General features: G+C 35.6%; 1 protein-coding gene across 5 annotated transcripts in view; it reads left to right on the plus strand.

Moving 5' to 3' along the window:
* Positions 1-21,550, plus strand: part of FSTL5 (follistatin like 5) — a 274,244-nt gene that overhangs the window by 60,145 nt on the left and 192,549 nt on the right. Inside the window, exon 1 of one of the 5 annotated variants that reach the window (XM_058657549.1) lies at positions 8,775-8,890. The exons of the other annotated variants lie outside the window; for them this stretch is intronic. The gene's annotated coding sequence lies outside the window, so the exon portion shown is untranslated. Of the gene's footprint in view, positions 1-8,774; positions 8,891-21,550 lie in introns of those variants that run through there. 5 annotated transcript variants of the gene reach the window in all.

Here is a 21,550-nt window from a genome sequence, read left to right on the forward strand (position 1 = left end):
GGGTGACGTATTTTATAATTGTAGACTTTTTGCATTATTCAGGATTCCACTGAAACAGTCATTTCATTCATTTTGCCTTTTCAAGCAAGTGCTGCATTACATTAACAATTAAGGTCATGTTCTGCCTCACTCCAAGCACAGTCTTTTGCCCCGTCCAGATCCTAGCATGCTATTAATAGTGCCAGCTCTGCTTAACATTTATCACAGAAATGAGAAGAGATATTACAGTGAAGTACAAATTAAAGCCTGTTAAGTCACTGCTATCCAAAATTACACTGGGACGCTGGTACATTTTTCATCTATTTCAATGGGTCAGATTACGATGGCTGCATGCCATATTCTTGTAAAAGGGCAGTGAGCTGTCCATTTGGATTATTGTTGAAGGAATGGTATTCACGAGGAAGCTTTGCTAAAAGAAGACATCTCTTGCTAAGAAGAAGTTTAAATGGATGTAATTACAGACAGTTTTATAGTACGCAAGCAGTTTCTGTCGATCGAAGGCTAATTTTCATTGCCCTCTCCCATTTATCCATTTCTCTTTTCATCTGTATTTGTTCCCCAAATTGAACGTCTTTACACAAGCTGAGTAGAAGAGAAACATTTGTGCATTCCAAAACTAGCTTAACTTTAAATGTCATACATTTGCTTGTTTTCTTAAAGGAGAAATACGTGAATCAAATCCTGACTCAGACATCAAATACTCCTAATTGAATATTTTAGCAGAAATATCTAAAATCACGGATGTTAAAGGAGAATGGAGGTAGCATTGATTTATCCGGTTAATTGTATTTGGTTTATTGGTGTCTGCCTCCTGGGACATTATTGTTTCCTAAATCATGTAAGCAAACACCACAGTGATAGTGTCACTGTCAATCAGACTCTTTCGTTCATTGACTCAGGAGAATGTGCGTGAGCTTCCAATTGTGTCGTTGTGTATTAAATAATCACCAGAAAACCATTCCAAAGTTAGCAGGAGACATATGTAAGTAGAGTATGTTTTTACCAAACTGCATGAAATGTTTCAGGCCTAATTCCTGTCCTAAACTTCAAAATCATTTAAAAAAAAGCCAGTACTTATGTATACTTTATTGTAATTGTACACATATGTGTGTCTGTCTGAGTAGGTACTATTGCTTAAAAAATCCATTTCCTTGATCTTAAATTGTTTTAGTGTTTTATACATGAGAAGTATGTATTACATATGATACTTATAAGGGGGTGCTTCATGAAAGTATGTGGAAGATATGTCAATCATCTTTAATCCTGTTTTTTAAAAAACATTTTGGCATGCCTTCATATTTACCATAGTTCTCTTTTGCCTACTAATTCACTAATTCTCGAATACTGACTGTTTTTAGCTTATTGATTTCACTTTCCTGGTAACTACCAGAGCATTGAGTGTTAGGTAAACGGCGCCACCCTCTTAAATACCTTGGTACTCACTGATCTAATTGAGTTTTTTTACTGTTAAAAAGCCAGAATATTACATATTGTCAGATGGTTCATGAATTTTCAAAACTTAAAAAAGATATTTATTGATCTGATAACTAAAAAATGTAGGCAGTGTTTACCAAAATCATTAAGAGAATCTAATCCTTTTGCCATTATGCATTATTTGATAGAATCTACCACATAAATAATTAAAGTTAGACATTTTTCATACTCTGTTTAGCTGCTCCACTTCCAGCTTGTTATTTGTGGCCTGGGAAAGCAGTGGCAGAGGACGGCCCAAAACCTTGGGGTCCTGCACCCCTGTGGGAGACCTGGAAGAAGCTCCTGGCTCCTGGTTTCGGATCAGCTCAGTTCTGGCTGTTGCAGCCTCTTAGGGAGTGAACCAGAGGAGGGAAGATCTTTCTGCCCCTCTGTAAATCTAACTTTCCAATAAAAATAAATATACCTTTAAAAAAATCAATATGATTTGTTTAGGATCTAATTGCCATGGAGTCATTGAGGTACTCAAAAAACATGATAGTGGGATTCTTAGATACAAATACTATTCAATTTTAGCTTATATTTATGGTCTTGTTAACTGATATTTTCTTTTTTGTCATATATAGTATTCCTCATCTATGCAACAAGGAATAACATAAATTGGCTTTTATACATGTCATGAAAACAGAATGTGAAAAATATGTACAACATGGTGTTGAATTATTATTCCATAGTAACATACATTTGTTTTAGTAAGATACATTAAATAATATTAAAATTAAAATGTATCAGTGCATCCTTCTGTCCTGTGATAGTTGTTTAATTTTTGGATGTGATTTTAAAAATTACAATACTTCCCCAATCCTTGCAAGTTTATGTGGTGCCTTATGGTGGAACCGAGTAGGCTTTGTTTTCTTAAAGATTTTTGTTATGTATGTGTTTGATAGAGAGACAAAGACACAGATCTTCTACTTGCTGCTCCACTTCCCACATAGCTTCAGTAGCCAGGCCTGGATCAGGAGCTCGATTTGGTGGGGGAGAGGTCCAAGCGCTCTGGCTACCTTCCGCTGATTCTCTAGAATTAATAACAGAAAGCTGGACCTGAACCCACATAACAGACTCAAAGCTGGGTCTGCTACGAAATGCCAGTGTCCTGAGTGGGGGCCTAACATGCCTAGCTGCAAATCGCTGACTTTTTTTGTTAGTAAGGCAACTTCTTGATCCCCATAGTAGGCTAGAGTGATGACTCTACAGAGGTGGATTTGTGTAGGCATTTGATAGTATTGCCTTTTATTTGGTACCTCATTTCAAAAAAAAGTTTAAAGAATAATCATATATGTAGGAATATACAGGAAATATTCCATGTACGTTCAGGCAGGAAGTGATTCTTTTTTCAGTCTTACAGATCTGCGCATTTTCATGTCTGGCAGGCATGAGTGTACGACCTGGGATTTTGGCTAATGTTTCCTAAACTTCAACTTTTTGACCTTTGTTCTCCTGATAGCCTTTACGTAGAAGAACTTCCAATCCAATATATCAGATCACCTCATAAAAATCAATTCCAATCTTTGACCCTTTAATATAAGCTGACCTTACGATGTCTGTAGAGATCAACAATTATTGTTTCCTGTTTTGAGACATCCACCGGTGCCGTAAGTGGAAAATCAGAGGTGGATCTGATCTCTGAAATTGTTCTAACTTTTGGCTAGACCAGAGACGACTTGCATGATTTTCTTGTCATCCAAAGAAGCCAGGGATGGAGTTGACCTGTTCATATGATAATTTCATATAGCCCATTAAATTTGCAAAATTTAGAGAGTGTATTTGAATTTTCGTTTCTAAAATTAAGATATAATTGAAGTATAAATGAGGTTTTGGGGTATCACAGGGGCAGTTCAGCTGGTTTCATTTGTGCATATATAAAATTTTGAGATTTTCTTAGAAGAAATAATTCTTTTAAAAATGTTTCAGAAAATCTGTTTGCTGAAAAGTAAATGAGTTAATGGAGTGAAGTGTTTACTGAGTTAATTACAAAGAGATTGACTATCCAAAAAGTTAATAATTAGAAAATGAATTTCACATCAATAGAAATTTTAAATATCAGCCTACAATTAGGATTCAATTATCAATGTTTAGCTTCATTTTCAGGAGCTTATTATTTATTTTACCAATAATTATATACCAGGTGTTTTATAGCACCTTATTCCCATGGCAAATTTAATCACATAGCCAAAAAAAATATGTTCTTTATAACATCATAGAATCTTTGAAATACAACTTCACATTTGTTAAATTTGAAAGGAAAATCAATGTATTCATAAACAGTCTTTATTAAAACTTGAAAACATCTTAGAACTTGAAGTATATTAAAATTTGTTAGTAATGATTTTAATATTGGACATAATTTAAGTAGAATTCTCCTAATTAATAAAATCAGCCTGTGTTACTCACTACTTTTTAAAAAGTATTAGAAGTTCTTATGCTTTTATACTTTCCTTTAGAGTTTATAATACTTTGTGTACATTTAAGTACTAAAATGAGTGCAAAGATCTCTCCTTTTAGCCATCATTGATGTGAAACATCTCTGACAATATTGATTTTCAAATAATAGGTGTCTTAAGTCCATGGTTGTTCCCTTCTCCAAGATATGGAATTGATATGAGTCTGGGGCTTTGGTTGCCGAAAAGGGCTGAAGGAATGCTCTCTCAGGAGAGTCAACCAGATGCTTTGCCTCCATCTAGGTCAGACTCAGGGTGAGGGTCCCAAGGCTTTGGGCTGTCCTCCACTGCTTTCTCAGGCCATAAGCAGAAGGCTGGATCCGAAATGGGGCAGCTGGGTTACGAACCAGTGCCCATGTATGATGCTGGTATTTGAAGGTGGTGGATTACTTGTTGAAGCACAGTGTCAATCCTGATACTACTTTTTACGGTGCAAGTTAATTTATCAATTAACAAGTGCTTTTTTTGGCTAAGGAGCTATATGTATTTATCAGAGTTATTGACTTTTGTGTGTTGAGTTTGTGGTCTGTAATTCTGCAAAATTCTCTTATGAGTTACAATATTATCTTAGTGCAATCCTTTGTTTCTCCTGTAGATAAGATTGAGTTATCTACTAACAGGGATATTTTACTTGCTTCTTGAAAATTTATAACCACTTACTGTATTTCTAGTAGATCTTGCTAGTACTTCCAGAATGAAACTGAAAAGTAACAGTGAAAGTATACCTCCTTATCTAGCACTGAATGCTACTGGATATGGTGTTGGCTGTTGGCTGGAATATGATGCAGCCTCGATTATGCTGAGCTATAATCTTTTTATACCAAATTTGCTTAATGATTTTTTTAATGAAAGCATGTTATATTTTAATTAAGTGCTTTCTCTCATGTTTTTGAGATGATCATATGGTTTTTATTCTTCAACCAGTTGTTGTGGTCTATCATGTTTATGGATATCTGTATGTTAAAGCTTCTTTGCATTCTCCATTAAATTCCACATGATCTGTGTGGATGATCTTCTTGATGCTTTGTTAGATATGATTAGCTAGTATTTTGTTGAGCAAGTTTGGCTCCCTCTGTCACAGGGTACAGGGTTTCACTCTACCTCCTGAGTCTCTAGTCACTTGGTAAGCCACCCATGCTGAGAGCCAGTGGCCTGCTCCACGGAAGGCTACTGGTGCTCGTTCACAACAAGCTGAGTCTGGGGCTTTATCCACAAAATGCGATTACATGTTAGTAGGTATTTTGGAAAACCGTTCACTTATTTAGGGTCCTAGACAACAGAAATTAATTATTTATTAATTAACAACTTAGTGACTTATGAACAATTTGCAATACTGATATGATCTAGTATCTTTCACAAGTGGATACAATTACTGAGGACTAAATATTTTATGCCTGAGTTCTGCAAATGAATATCCCATGCGGGATCCCAGCATGTGTAAGCCGAGGATTTTAGCCAGTGAGTCATTGCACTGGCTCCATAAATTATATCTTAAAATACTGGACTATGTAAAGACATTCCTACAAATCATTGTGTTCTAGCAGAAATATTGAAGTGACCAAGTGAGAGAAAGAAAAAAGAGTGCCTGATAGTTCTGGTTCTGCCTATCAAAATGATTGTGTCAGACTCAGTGTTAGGTTCACTGCTCTCATTGTGTTCCTAAGCTCAGGATCCCTAGGTGTAAAATCTAAGGTTTATTACAAAATGACGTAGATTATTCAGCAGCTATTAGATAAACTGGTAAGTTAGGTGAAATAATTTACATTCAAATGAAATGCAAAATCTTACTAAATTAGAACATGGTATTTGCATTTTGCGTACCTTAGTAACTGTTTTGTTTTTATCTCTGATTTTATCTCTTATTTCTGAATCCATCATGATATAGTACATTTTGTTAGAAATTGGTATTGGTATTTGGTCAATTTCTACAGATTTTTTTGAAGTCGATTTTTGCTCAATTCGGTGAGCCTGGTGTTACCATGCTGTTTGAAAGCCCTTTATTTTGCTCTTCCAGCTGGGTTGAAGACAGCACATCCGGGGTGTACATTAGTACCTAAGTACAGAGACTGAACATGTGGTGCTTAAAAGTTCAATCACAAGTGTTGCACGTGGTATCTTACCTGGTTAATTTTCTGCAAGAGTGTGGGTGTCACTTGATATTTCAATCAATTTCTGAGGTGCTTATGAAGTTTCATAGGGAATTAAACTTAAAATGTTTATACAAAAATGGAACAAGATTCAGCCTTAAGGTAAATGTCAAATAATATTTAGCAAACCATCTCTGTTATTTCTATAAGCTATGGACTTTCTTGTCTAATTTCATTTCCTATTTTATGTCCTTAATATGTTAATACAAGGGAATATAATTTCTGTGCACCTAAGTTGTAACAATAGAATAATTTTGTTTACTATATTTTCAGGTATATTGCCACTATAGATTTATCATTATGCATATCTTTTAAAAGTAGTATCAGTTAATAATTCCTCCGTATTTAGAAGGGCAGAAATTAAATATAACTTTTTAATGCATGAGATTGTGTTATTTTTACACTTTATTTAGAGGCAAAAATAGTACCTAAAATGTGTTTAAAGATAAAGTATTTAGAATTGAGATTTTCTCCAATTGGATCTCTTGACAGTTCTGATAACGCGAAGCCTGTTTATTTCTTCCAAGCTTTGGTTGTGTTGGTAAGGTGTATGTATCCTCAGGCAGATGTTCATTTCATCTTTCAAGTGGTAGACACTGTTAAAAGTTTATGAAAATCAGGGTTTCAAGCTGAATACAGCCTTGGCACAGAGGGCAGGAAGGTCATCACAACACTCTACAAAGGGATGATAACTTCCCGTCACGCATGTTTTCAATCTGATCCACTAGCTACCAGAAAAGTCAATATTTGCATGCTTTTGAATATGCATGACCACTAGTGTTTGAATAAAGGGCTACGTGGTGCATGCACTGCTATGATTATCTTGTTTGCATCCACAAGAAATTATCTGACAATCCTCTAATGACTCAAAGACCTGCTGTAAGGGGTTATTTCACTATTAGAAGTAATTTAGCTGTAAATTTAAACTTACTTATTATTTTGTATTTCTTAATTAAGCAGGAAAGAAAAAAAAAGATAACTAAGAAAATCTACTTTGTTAAAAAAAAAAAGCTTGGTTTATGTGTGTAAATGCATTTTATTATATTACTGATTTATTAATCTCTGTGGTGTATGCATAAAAGGAGTTGAACTTCCCTGGGGTTATTCGCTATTTGAATAGCATCCAACTAGTTTCAGTTGAAAATCACAATTATGGCAATTTTTAACTTATATATAACTTGCAAGTTTTATTTTTAAGAATTTTTCTCTGAGATTTTATTGAGGCATATTTTTGAGGAAGTATTGACTCTTACTGAGGTTATTACTGGTGTTTTTCTGTTGTCATTTTTATTCAGTGCCCACTGTTTGCTCTTTAACCTTCTGCTTGCGTTCATTTTCTTACGTCACACGCGATGGAGACGCCTTTGTCTGCTAGGCTCTGTATAAATTTCTCACTTTCACCCTAGTGAAAATACCGGGTAAAATCAAAACACCCATGTTTGCAGAAGACGTGATTTTGTACAAAGAAAAACCTAAGCATTCTACCAAAAACTGTTAGAATTTGATAAATCAATTCAATAAAGTCCCAGGTTAGGAAAAAAAATGGACAAAAACAGTAACTCTTTAATGTGCGAATTCAACAATAAAAAGCGATCAACCCAGCAGCACATAGGCAAAACCTGTTTGAAAAGCTTTTGGGAGCGTTCTCTTTCTGCTTCTCAAATAGGTTTTAACTCTCATAATTTTTATTTCAGAAATCACTATTTCATTGAGGCAAAGGAAAATCTTTCTGGAGTCCCTCTCTCCTAGAAGCACCTGACCTAACTATCAGTGTTTTGAATCCCTGATAGCAAAATTTAGGAAGGGAGCAGTTTTGCTGTCCCGACTGGCGCAAAAGGCTGTTGGTGTAGACAAGCGCAGCTTCCATCCTGTTTCAGTGAACGTCCGTAGTTCACCTGGAGTCTATTGTTCCAACAGTCATCCTTCTTCAAGGATTCTTCCCTAAGCCCTGCTGTGTTCCTCCCACCATCCCTTTGATTAATTTAGTTCTTGCTATAAAACTCTTTTTTTGTCTTTAAAGATGAAAATAACAAAATAGTATTTGATTTGTGTTTTAATAAGATGATGTTGCCCTAGCTTCTAAAACCTAGGAATGTATTGTGTATTTGGATGGTAATTATGTTCATTGTAGTGTATATTATCCAGTGTTACAAAAAGTTAATACATTGTATGCAGTATTAAAATATGTAGACATTAAAGTGAGCACTGTGCTGCGTGAATATGAGGGAGCAGAGACACTACTGGCAGGTTCTTTTGTAACTTTTTAAAATTAATTTCCAAACAGACCATATTAAAATATGAAAGGACACAATTGCTGCACTTGTAAATGAACTCCATTCTACGTAAGATGAGTAATATAGGTCCAATATTGTTCAGTACATTAAGGTGATAGTTCTTTACAAGTCTAAGGATTTTTTTTTCCTTAAAACATATTCATACCATGAATATGACCAGAAATACATAAAGATGGTAATAGCCCAAATTTGAGTGGGTGATAGTCCTTTTTTTTGTGGCACAACCTCATTTTCCTTGTCTTTACTTGTGTGTTGCAGAAGAAATAATGCCAGTTATGGGTAGAGATTTAGTCATCCTTTTGATTGCTAAGTCCCTTTAGAGTGACCGCTTTGTTTCAAGTTCTGAAGCTGATTGTAGGCAGGAGTTCCCATGGCATTCTCAGACACAAGTTCTAATCCAAGTCACAAACAGGGCAAACCCCTTTTGGGAGTTGATTCCTACAAGGTGACTACCTAATCCAAATTTTTGCCATTATCTGGACTAAGTCTCAGTTTGTTGTTTCTATTCTTATTTATGAAGGTGTGTATTCCTGAAAAATCATACGTTAAAAACCACTATGCGGCTATAATTCAGCTTTGATCTCTAGTAATCACTAGAGCCATAAGTAAAATAAATTAGATTTTACAATCCACAAACCAACGATAAATACATCAGAATTAAGTAATTGGATTTACTGAAGATTTTAATTGCATAAATCTACCTTAATCCCAAATTTATCTATTTCTAACGGAAGAAAATACAAGAAATTTAAGATATCTCTATATTTTATATGATCCAATTATGCTCACAATTGCATACATGTACAGCTTAAATGTTTAAGGCAAATATTAATTTTAGGAGTTATTGAGATATCAACCAGTGAAGCATAATCCAAATGTACATTTGCTGCAAAGTATCTTCAAGATGAGCTAGTTACATATTGTGAAGTCAGATGAAAACATAATCACATTATAACTGAAGGAAATACATTTTACTGATTTAAAGAATAGGAGAGACATAGGGGGAATAAAACCGTTAGATCTATAAACATCTGAAAGTAGAAACTGCTTTTTATAACTGGGAGCTACATTTGCACAGCATTCAGTAAATGTTCCTGAATTGAACATCATTAGACTGGGAACATTTTACTTGTTTGGCTTGTATATAGTTAAAGATTAAACATTTTGTTAAATAATCGCTGGAAGTCTTCTGCTTTCTTATTGGAAAATTAATACACGATGCACAATCATCATTATATCAGCAAAGCATTTTCATTATCTTTTAATGGATCTACATTCTAGTATAGAATGTGTGCTGTGGATGGTAGTGAATTTCAACTCAGCAGACTACAATCCCTTTGTAGAACATGTGACTTAGGTGGTCTTCTCATCAAAATTTTTTTCTAGTACAGATTATTCAGAGTATCTATATTTTATAACTAAAGTGCTCTTTATAGAAAAAAAGATGGAGGGTTTGCTTATGCACCACTTTGCAAAAATTACTTGAAACAAGTACAGTTAAGTTATGCCAATTACTATATCCCTTTAGTGCTTTTCATTTATTTTAATAGAAAGGATTGGTGTTTTTAATAGGAAAACATTATGAGGCTACAAGATAAAAATATCATTGACTCTCCTATCATTTCTACATGATGCAGATGACAAATAGACACAAAGACTAAACTGATGGTTATATGTGGAGAAAAAATACAGAAAAGAAGATGAAAATGCCGAAAGAGGATTACAATAAACAAGGAGAAAGATAGCTGAGAGGCAGAAAAAAAGCCAAAAGCCGTACTGTGGAACAAGGATAACAAAAGAACAGGTGCAGGGATGGAACTTGTCATTTCTTCATGTCCAGCAGCTGCTTTGCCAGTATCCCTTTTTGCAACTCTGTCTCTTCAGGGTTTATTCAGTTTCCTTAGCTATGATGGTTCCTGCTTTCTTTTTGGTTGGGAAATCATCCAAATATATTTTGTTGAAAACTCTTTTGGCTTTAGATAGAAAACATGCTGTCTAATATTGGGTTAGTGTCACAAATAATATATGTATATATTTATTAAGCACTATAGTGACCCATTATGACACTGAACAGACACAGAAATCATTTCAATTGCTAAAAAGATTTTTTGGGCCTGGCATGAAGGTTTAACTGTCTACTTCTCCCCTTGCAAATGCCGGGATCTCGTATGGGCACTGGTCCATGTCCTGGTTGCTCCACTTCCCAACCACCTACCTGCTTGTGGCCTGGGGAAGCAGTGGTGGATGGCCCACATCCTTGGGGTTTTGCACCCAAGTGGGGGCTCGGATGAAGCTCCTGGCTCCTGGCTTCAGTTCAGCTCAGCTTTGGCCATTGTGGCCATTTGTAGAGTGCACCAGCAGGAGGCTGATCTATCTCCATCTCCTTCTTTCTGTAAATCTGCCTCTCCAATAAAAATAAACTTATTTTTAAAAGATCAATGATTTTTTTTCTGTTTGAAAACTAGAGTGACTCCCAATGAAATTGTTACACATACATGATGATACTAAATTTTCTAACATTGCCTAAACCAGCAATACCATGATACACTTAAACAGCAAAACTTTGGACTTCTGATGGTTGCTGAAGGACTGAACTATTGTAATATTGTGGGAGAAAATGCTGGGATAGGGAGGAATGCGAAGGGAAGGGAAAGAGCTGGAAAGGGAACTCTGCCTACAAAACCATATCAGGAAATCATAGCAATAAAAATTACCAAAGAAAGAGAGAGACAGAGAGGGGGACAGAATAAGATCTTCCATTTACTTTTTAATTTCTCCAATGGCTCCAATGGCAAAGGCCTGGACAGTGTGAAGCCAGAAGCCAGTACCTCCATCCATATCACTCATGTGCATGAAAGGGTAACTAACACTTGGATTGTTTCCTTATTCCTTCTCTGACTCGTCCATAAGACCCTGGAGAGGAAGAATTGTGGTCAGGACTCCAAGGTGGGGTGCTGAGGTTTCAGGGCCTTTTAAATATCATTCCACGAAAGAGGGATTAGAGAATCTTAGAATAAGGAGTAATTATATAATATGTATGATATATAAAATAACATATATCATATGATATATATTTATTATATATCATATGGTGTGTATCTATTATATATCATATATTATGACATATATCATCATATCATATATCACAATATTATATAACATGATCATTAGTATATATCAATGATACATATCATATATGACATAATTGTATGATATATGACATATCATATATATAGCATAAAGTTGTCATATGTCAATTTACACAAATGATGTGATTTCTAAAATTTCAGTATGATTGTTGTATAATTAATAAGATTTATTTTCCATGGCTGTTATCTACAAACTACATTAACCTAACATAAAGTTGTGTCTGGATATTTAGAATTTAATTCAACATGGAAAGGCCCAGTGCTATTAATATAATTTTGATACCATGAGGACAATGACATGAGTACTATTCGATCCTTGCTTGTTATGACAGCAACAAAATAACCCCTAGATTTTCTGTGAGAATTCGTTGTGGCATTGTATGCATTGTGTATGATAATTCCTGTGGTATTGTGTAAAGCTGCCAGAGTGCTATGGAGTCTCAATGCCCAGATTGACAGATGTATGGAGAATATTTTAATTGAACCTACTGGTCCAGTTCTGCCTTGGTGACTTGTAACCAAGAAGGGATGATGGGTTCGCTTACAAATGCATTGACATGCAATGCCTTGTTCCAATCCATCATTGGCTCAAAATAGCTTGATGAATTTGATCAGTTAAAATTCAAGTAAAATAATTTAATATTGTAAAAATAACATCAAAACATATAACATAAAATTAAACAGGGTTTTTTTTGCAATATGGAGTTCTATAATGTAAATTTCTCTTACAATAATTTATTTTGAATGAAGTATAAAAAATGAAAAAGTACAGATTATTTATCAGGACTATTTTAATTCTCTGATGATTTACATATACCTTGGAGAAAATAACCATTGTGTCCTAGCAAGACAATTCATAGACTCACATGGAATGTTAATCGTGGATCTGTTCTCGTTTTATGTAATCATATCCCTTACCCAGAATACACAAATGAAATCCACTTGAGATATTAACTCTGATTTTTGCTTGATTCACTCAAATTCCATTGTTCAAATATCACTGATATAGTTACAGCGGCTGAGAATATGAATTAACTTCCAGTCATCTCTTGAAATCATATAATTCTTTTTGTAATTCAGGGACTGGTTGCTGGACTCTCGGGCACTTTACAGTAGAGATTGCGTGTCTCATCTTCTGCTTTGAGTGTCCTTTTTCTTAAGCCAGGATTAATTTTTCTGTCATTTTTGAAAACTCTGTTCGGTCTTCAGGCCTCAGAGACTTCTTGCTGAGAAATCTGTCGCCTCTTCAAAGATACTTTCTCTGTAAAGCAGAGTTGTGATTATTTTTCTTAGCTCCATTTGGACACTAGAATCCTAAAAACCTAAGAATTGTAAGTGAATTACGTATCTCACAAAAGTCTGTACTTCCTGGCATATAAAAACTGTACATATTTAGGGCAAACCATGTTATATTTCAGGATATGCATGTGCTGTTAAATGTTCAAATCAGCACAAACATTTCTGTCTTTTTTTAAAGATTTTTCATTTCTCCATGGTGAAAACATTCAAAATGTATTTTTTTCATGCTCCAGGATGTTAAGCAGCAAGTTGAGCTGCTGCCTGCAATGCAAGCGTCCCATACAGGGGTCTGTTTGTATATGTGTGGTTCCATTTACTGTGTGGATCCCTGCTAAAGGCATGGCAGTAATGACAGCAAGTGGTCGCAGCCACCTACAAGAAGGACCTGGAAAAGGCTCCTGGCCACCAACTTTGACCTGGCCCAACCCTAGCTGTTGTGTTCATCTGGGGAATGAATCAGTGTGTGTGCTTACAAGCATGTATGTGTGTTTAGCTCTGCCTTTCAAACAAAAATATCGAAAAGTTAAGCGAATCTTAGAAAAAAAAAAGAATTCATACTGAAGATATTAATTGTAAGGTGCCCTTTGCAAAACACAAGAAGAAACAAACAACACAGAACCTCCCTGGTTTCATTGCTCTTTTTCATTCCAACTTAAACCTTCATTGATATTCAGAGTACACTGGGCTATTTTCATACTATTACTGCTCATTTATCTCCCTGGAATATATTATTCTTATATTCAAGATGTACCTCCTTGATTTTAAAATGTTTAATGTTTTGTAATTTATAGAGACACAGAAAGAGGCAGCATTTTTGGGCAAGTTCACTCCCCAGATGTGTGTCAGTTTAGCCAAGGCCAGGAACTTAATCCACGACTCCCACACAAGGGACAGGGATCCAAGCATATGACCCGTCACCTGTTGCATTCCAAGGTGTACCTACAGCAGGAAGATTGAGTCATGAACTAGTGCTGGGTTTGATACACAGGCATTCCAGAATGAATGTGGACATCTTAACTAGTGTGTTAACCACTCTTCTAAATGCTATCTTGCTCTGTGTGTGTGTGTGTGTGTGTGTGTGTGTGTGTGTGTAGTAGAAAGATAGATTTTCATTTTCTTGTCCTGATTCATGTCCCTTTATATACACGTGCACTATTCAAATTATGGAAGGCAATATTTGATTTCATTTCTTCTCCCTGCAAAACATCTATATTATTGTGCCTTTAAACAAAAGGACCAAAAATATTCCATAATCCTTCTTAATGCAAAATATAACGAATCCAAAATCAGTTCATATTTTTATTTTAGTCCGGAAGACCATATTATGGTCACCAGTGGGATCTTGAGCTGTTATACTCTCTCTGTCTCTCTCTCTCTGTATATGTGTGTGTGTGTCTTTCCTTTTCTCTATATCTGTGTAACTCTGCCATTCAAGTCAATAAATACATACTTAAGGAAAAAAAGCAGTTATAACTGGAAATCCAACTGAACCCCTTGGATGTGGGCCCAGTGTGTCTTCACTGGTTGACCAATTCCCTACTCCACACTATGGCTTTTATTTGCTCTAATCTTGCCTCATTTTCTGTGTCTATATGGTAACCTTTCATTCCTGATTCATTTTTCCTCTTGATTTTTATTTTTTATGATTGAGGTTGTGAATAATTTCTCTGTTAAAACATGTTGCTATCCCCCATTAGAACTGATTATCTCTGCTATATCTTACAACATCATACAATAAACGTTATCATTCTTAGTTGCGTATGAAATGAAAGTGTGTCACACGATCAACTTTAGTTTAGAATCGAAAAACAGGAAGAGATGTTTTAGTGGCAGGAGAAATATTTTACAACAGCGTATCTTGTTCCTTCAGGCTAACTTTCCACTCAGTGGGAGGCATAACAGCTTGAGTTTTTTTTCCAAAACGAAATAACTGAATTGATATGTTTCTCTTTATTTGCACACTAACAAATTCTGCTCTTTATACTTTTCCACTTAATTTTCTTACATGAATCTGTAGACAGACTGCTACGTTTATCAGGGCACTCTTGGTTTTCATTTTCAATTTTTTCCGATTCCTGAACATATTAACACATATTTTAAATATTTAATTTTAGTATTTAATATTGTAATCAACCTATTGGGAAGAGAGTAGTAACCAAAAGAAAAAAAATAAGTAATCAGGGCATAGAAATGACCCCCAGAGACATCATAAAGCAATCATCACTTAATATTTTGATCCCTTCCTCAACATTCTAGCCGGGCAATCATATCATCTATGTTTGCACACCTGTTGTGAAAAACATCACAACACACTGTTTGCCAAGGCTTTCTCAAGCATTTCCATGATTCAGAACTAATATTTGGTTTACATAAAGCCAGATATAATTGCATTAGCCTCTGCTCATTAATCCTTTCATATATTAAAAATGAAGAAAATCGCCCTCTCGTGTAAGGTTTCAAATAAGCAGACTGTTAGGATGTGTCCTGTTGCCACCCATACACTTACACACACCTGGACCTCTGAGCCTACAGACACCTATGTGAGGACTTCTTGTCAAAAGCATTTTATATTGCTCATAAACTCAAGATCCAGCCTCCTCCTTATGCATTGGGGTAACCTTTATTTTGGAGAAGTAGAGTAGCCTAGGAAAAGTGATTTTTCCCATGTTTGGTAGGCAGCCTATTAATGTATTCTTTCAGACAACCCGTTAAGTTTGTACAAGTATGTTTAATTCATATTTTCTTCTTGCTACCTTACTATTGCCTTCACTTATAGCTTTCGGTTTATTGTTTCTGAACAATTGTTGCAAGTAGCACTTTTTATCTGCTTCAACTGAAATCACCTTGCCAGAATGTTGACCTGATATTAATGAACAGAACAGTCACACAGATCATATTTTATAACATTTTTAACTGCAGTATGCTTTCTTCAGATGAATAAATAGATGTGTAGCCTAGAAAGATCCTTACCTAAAGTTGCACACTTGGTAAATCTGAAGTAGAGATAAAGTAGAAAGATACAAAGAGTATTTTTAAAAATATTTTCAAAAAAGATTTATTTATTTTTATTGCAAGTCAGATAAACAGAGAGGAGGAGAGATAGAGAGGAAGGTATTCCATCTGATGGTTCACTCCTTGTGCGGCCTCAATAACTGGAGCTGAGTTGATCCAAAGCCAGGAACCCAGAGCTTCTTCCAGGTCTCCCACACACGTTCAGGGTCCCAAGGCTTTGGGCCGTCCTCGACTGCTTTCCCAGGACACAATAAGGGAGCTGTTTGGGAAGCGGGATTGTCGGGATTAGAACCGGCATCCATATGGGATCCTGGCACATTCAAGGTGAAGGCTTTAGCCTCTAAGCCATTGTGCTGGGCCCCAATGTATACATTTTTAAGACAGAGTATTCAGCTAATTACAGGTTCCTTACAGAGATTTCTTTCATTGTTTGTAAAGATGTCTCTAAAAGTGATTTCCTAAGCCATTTATTTAGCATTTCATTTGCAGTGAGCCCTCAGAAAGGAGAAATTTAATGACACATGGATGGGCAGCTAGAGATCAATTTGAGATTGAGACTTCTGTAACATCACCAATGTTCATGTCAGTGTTATGAGCCTTTCCTGTCAATTAAAATATTGTTTTGTTTAATTGTTGCACCACATTTCTTTTTCTAAAGTCTCTCTGAAGTCAGAATCCAGAGTAAGAGTGAGACAGAAAGTTGTTTTTCATACGCTGGTCCGCTTCCCAGATTTCTGCAAGAACCAGAGCTGTGGTAGGCCAGTGCTAGGGCCAAGAGAGTTGCTTCCAGGTATTAAATACGGGTAGCAGGGGCCCAATCATTTGACTGTCTTTCACTGCCTTTTCCAGACCAGGAGGAGACTGGAAGAGGACCAGCTTGGACATGAACTAGTGTCAATAAGGAAACAAGCATTGCAGGTGGTGGTGTTACTCATTACACCACGATGCCAGCCCCTGTTTTATTGCGATACAGCTGTGCTTGTGGCAGTGAAAACATTATAGTTAAACACCTCCACACAAGAGTTAGAACTTACAGACATACATATGCTGACTTCCATGCACTGGGTACCACTTGCTCTGCTTATCTTTAATGTTATCTTGGTATTCAACAGTGCCTAAATTAATAAACTTATTATGTGAGAACTGGCACTAGACCATTAAAAGAACCAAAAAAAATTACACTATTTTCCAGCATCTAAATTAATTTTTTAATGGACTTACAATGGGACACCAGTAGAAAGTAATAATCCTTGGAAATCTCTCATCCTGCAAATGCCTGTGTCCAGGTTGTATGAACAAGTACCTGTTGAACTTTGCACTCCATATTGATCAAGTTGTGAATTATCACTTCTGGAAAGACTGAACGATCAATGTTAGTCGACTTTTTATCACTAAAATGAAGTCAACCTGAGACAATGTACTTATTTTTTAAAAACGGGCTTATTTAGCTCATACTTATGGGGAAAGAGAGTCAAAAAGATGACATAATCTCCAGCAAGGGACTCTCCCTGGGCTGCATCACATCATGATTAACAGGAATAATAGGAATATGAGTTGTCACAAATGATTGAAACCCAAAATGGGGGAGAGAGTGAGAGAGAAAGAGAGACAAAGAGGAGGGAGAAAAAGAGAAAACTTCTATTTTTTATAACAACTGTGTTGTAAGAACTATTAAGAAATCTTGTGACAGCTGTCTCCCATCTGAAGGCACGGCCCCAGTGACAAAAGGACTTCCCCCAGCCCCTTCTTTGTACATTAAGTGCATGCTTACTTAAAATCAGTTCTTGCTTAAAACACATGGTTTTAGAAGGAATTTGAGTCATTTGAAATCAGCTCAGAATGTTTTCTTTTAAACTCAGTAAGCATTATCCTGTCTAATAAAGTAAAGCAATGGATTCATGAGTCATCGATAAAAGTCATCCATTCTAGTGAAATTTTTATACTAAGGAATCATGACCATATCTATGTATTGTAAAGGATGGAAGTATTTCATTCTAAAATGTAACTGTTCAAAATAGAAAGCAAAAATTATGCTTCACAAATTTGTATTACTATCCTGCTGTTTTCTTGAGGCCAAACACAGGAAGTTATTAATATTTATACCCTAAGAATGAAGCAAACACTATAAATTAAATATTACCTGTTTTCCTAGGAGAACACAGTCCATTGACCAAAAATCTGACAGAATCTTTCCCATGGAAACAGAAAAGGAAAAGCTGCAGGGAATGGTTAAGATAGTTAACCTTTGATACTGCTAAATATCTCACTTTACTGCATGCAAGGACCTGAGATTGCTTGCATTGAATAATATACAACTACTCATATTTTAGCTTCAGCTGCGCTTTTTTTTCATTATAATGAAGCTTAATTGTACCGCAATTTCGAAAGGAAAATATCTTAATGTGTTTAAAGAGATGCTGCAAAGGTCTGTACAATCTGGAGGAGGATTTGATTTATTGATTGCTAATTAAATAACCCAAACTAATGAAGAAATGGAAGGATGATGAGTCAGGAGACATGTCTAGAAGTGATCTTCATATTACAGTGAAAATCACCTTCAATTTAGTGTCTTTATTGAACGCAGATCATATTTCAGGATCATTTTGAAATTCAGTAAGGCTCAGATCATTGTAAGTATGAACACCTTTTCTTATTCATAAGACTTAAATAAAACCTAAGGAAAAAATATACTTAAAATTCTTTGTTCCAATAATTCAGATCCATATATCATTCAGAATTCATGCATATGTATTATTACTAAATGAAAATCTCTCATAATATTGCTATTACCACTAATATCCAAATGTTTTTATAGGTTCAGGAATTAATTAAACCACTACTCCCTGGTTTTTACAGTTATTTATATATCCCACTTGAGAATCAAAAAATGCCTTCTGAATCTATTCAACATAACAATATAGCATATTAATATCTAGTGATAGTCAGTGATTGATAACACTAAATATGCATGAAACAACAATAGTTGTGCAAACTTTTGTGCTGTGGAAAAGTAAATTCTAGGAATTCTGTCTTATCAATTGTTTATAAGTGTTTATGTTTCTTTGAAATGGAGGGCTAATAGAAGCATGCAATTTAAAGAATCCCCATAGTTTATGCTAATATTTCCTTGATCTATATGAGTTCCAAGCACATACCCTGATTTAATTTTCTTTTATGTAGCGTTGGGATTTATTCAAAATGGAAAGGTATTGATAAGGGGATTAGCTCATCTGAGAAGCAAGCAGACATGCTGCTGTATTTCAGTTGCAGTGATTATTCACAGTCTTGCAGCTTTGGGGCTCATTACACAAGAGTGACCACTTACTACATAGTGACTGAATAAATGGAGAAATTGATTTCTTCTAAAATAGTAGGTAGGTTCTATTTGAGTGATATTTTAGAATACGAGAGATGTGGGCTTGGGAGTCATAGCAGATGAAAGTTTTAAATGAATTTTCCTCATATGTAAGATGAATATGTTTAAATGAGTTCTTAAAGTGCCTTCAGAAATAAAAGTTCTTTAGTTCTATGAACATGCCTAAAACTTCAATTAGTGATTATTGAAATCGTGGTTTAAATAATGTTAGGAACCAAGTTAATAAGCAATCTCAGTGACAAAATTAAATTCAATTCATGGTGCTTACCCTAAAGGAATTTAAAATGCAGAGCCTCAACTGAGGAAACTTTAATGTCAATAGAAGACTGAAATAATAGAAAATGCTTGCATGCTCCAATGCTGATGACTCAGTTTCCAAAGTAGCAGAATGGGAAGTTACTCATTTAAACCTCTAATGATGTGCACATTACAGAGGTCTAGAACGTTGTGACAGAAGGAAGCTCATAGGACCTGACATTGTGGCAGAGGGGGCTAAACCTTCTCCTGGGGGGCCCGCATCCCATTTCAGCACTGATCAGAATCCACCTCCAGTTCCCTTTCTAGACACTTGCAAACCAGCTCCCTGTAAATATTCTTGGGGAATAGTTGAACTTGTCTTGTGGCATAACATAGAGTGAGATGCTCTTGAGAAAAACGCATACATTGCTTTTTACGGAAAAAGCTCATCTGAAGTGTGTGTGAGATCTGGTAGGTTTGTAGTGTTGTGTAAGTTTCATGTTTTGTTATTGATCTTCTGTCTACTTGTTTGCTCCATTATTCCAAGTGAGGTATGCAAATCTCCAACTAATATCCTGAAATACACATCTCTCTTTCTAATCTGTCAATGTTTGTTTCATATTTTGGAGCTCTGAGTTGTGTGTGTGTGTGTATGTATTTTTTTCTTTTTATGTCTTTGCCTTTTTATCAACATATAACTCAGTGTTTTTCTCTTGTAATAATTGTAGTCATTTCCTTTTTCTGCCTAATGATAGTATAACCAGTCTTTATGTGGAATATTATCACATGCCTTTGCTTTGTCAATTTGTATCCTTTAAAATATGTTTGTTTATTTGAAGAGAAGGTTTACACTATGCAGAGAGAGAGAGAGAGAGAGAGAGAGAGAGAGAGAGAGAGAGATTTTCTATCTCCTGGGTCACTTCCCAAATAGCTGCAGAGCTAGGGTTGAATTGGATGAAACCACGACCCAGAAGCTCCATCTTTCTCCAGGCAGGTGGCAGGTGGCAGGTGGCAGGTGGCAGGTGGCAGATAGCAGGGTCCATATACTTGGACCAGCTTTTACAGCTTTCCCAAGAGTGTTAGTAGGGAGTTGGATCAGTTATTTTCATTTTAGGGCAAGAATTTTTGGAGACGCAGCCTGACATCTTTTTAACGATACCACTACCAGGAGTGGCAGAGGGATAAGGGAAAATAAAAATCGCAACAAAATTTTCTATAATGATAAGTTACTTTCTGCTGGATTCAGTATTCTTCTGATTGTGTAAAACTCTATTTCCACAGAGAGTTCTTCATCCTGATTGATAGGTTGCACAGTATTTTAGGGTTTCTTTAGAGATGTAGACCTGTGGGACCTTCTACTCTACTATTGCTGCTCATAATCTTGCACATACCATTAAAACGTACCTTTCCGATTCACTATTTTCCTCATGTTAGTGCTTGCTCAATAATCCAGAATGACACTTTGTTTCCTGTCAAATGGAGCCAGTCTTTGCAAACTGGCTGTAAGAACTGATACACTTAGCCCTTTCAAAAGCAGCTCAAACCTGCTGCTCTTGCACAGTCTTCATTACACGACCATTTTCATGCCTGAGTTGTGAAATGCGTCAGCCAGGTTAAGGAGCCCGAGTGCAAGCAATTGGCATCATCTGTAAGTTATCAAGCAAAGAATTTGCTCAAATCAATGGCTGCATAACCCTAATGTAGAACTCAATTTGTCTTCCTTTGGCGTTAGAGTAGACAGAAAACCTTTGAGGAGTAGTATATCTTTGGTAGAAAGAAAAACATTCATATTCTCAAATATTTCCAATATGATTACAAACCACAGATCGTCTAACATCAATGAGAAAATGCATTTTAACAATCCATTGTAATTTCCTTGTCCCAAGTTAATATACATACAGTAATTGTCTTACCTTTATTATGAGCAAATTAGAAACATATTTTCAAAATGATTCTTTTTATTACTGAATACTTTCACAGCTTTTCTAGATAGAATACAAAGTGACAGTACTTACTACAAAATAACAATTTCAACTGTAACTAGTTTCAGTTAAAACTAGTAAAGTTATGTTGTCCTCATCACCATTCTATGTACTGGGGACCATGT

This window comes from Ochotona princeps, chromosome 32, assembly GCF_030435755.1.
Source record: "Ochotona princeps isolate mOchPri1 chromosome 32, mOchPri1.hap1, whole genome shotgun sequence".
In the NCBI taxonomy this organism is placed as follows: domain Eukaryota; kingdom Metazoa; phylum Chordata; class Mammalia; order Lagomorpha; family Ochotonidae; genus Ochotona; species Ochotona princeps.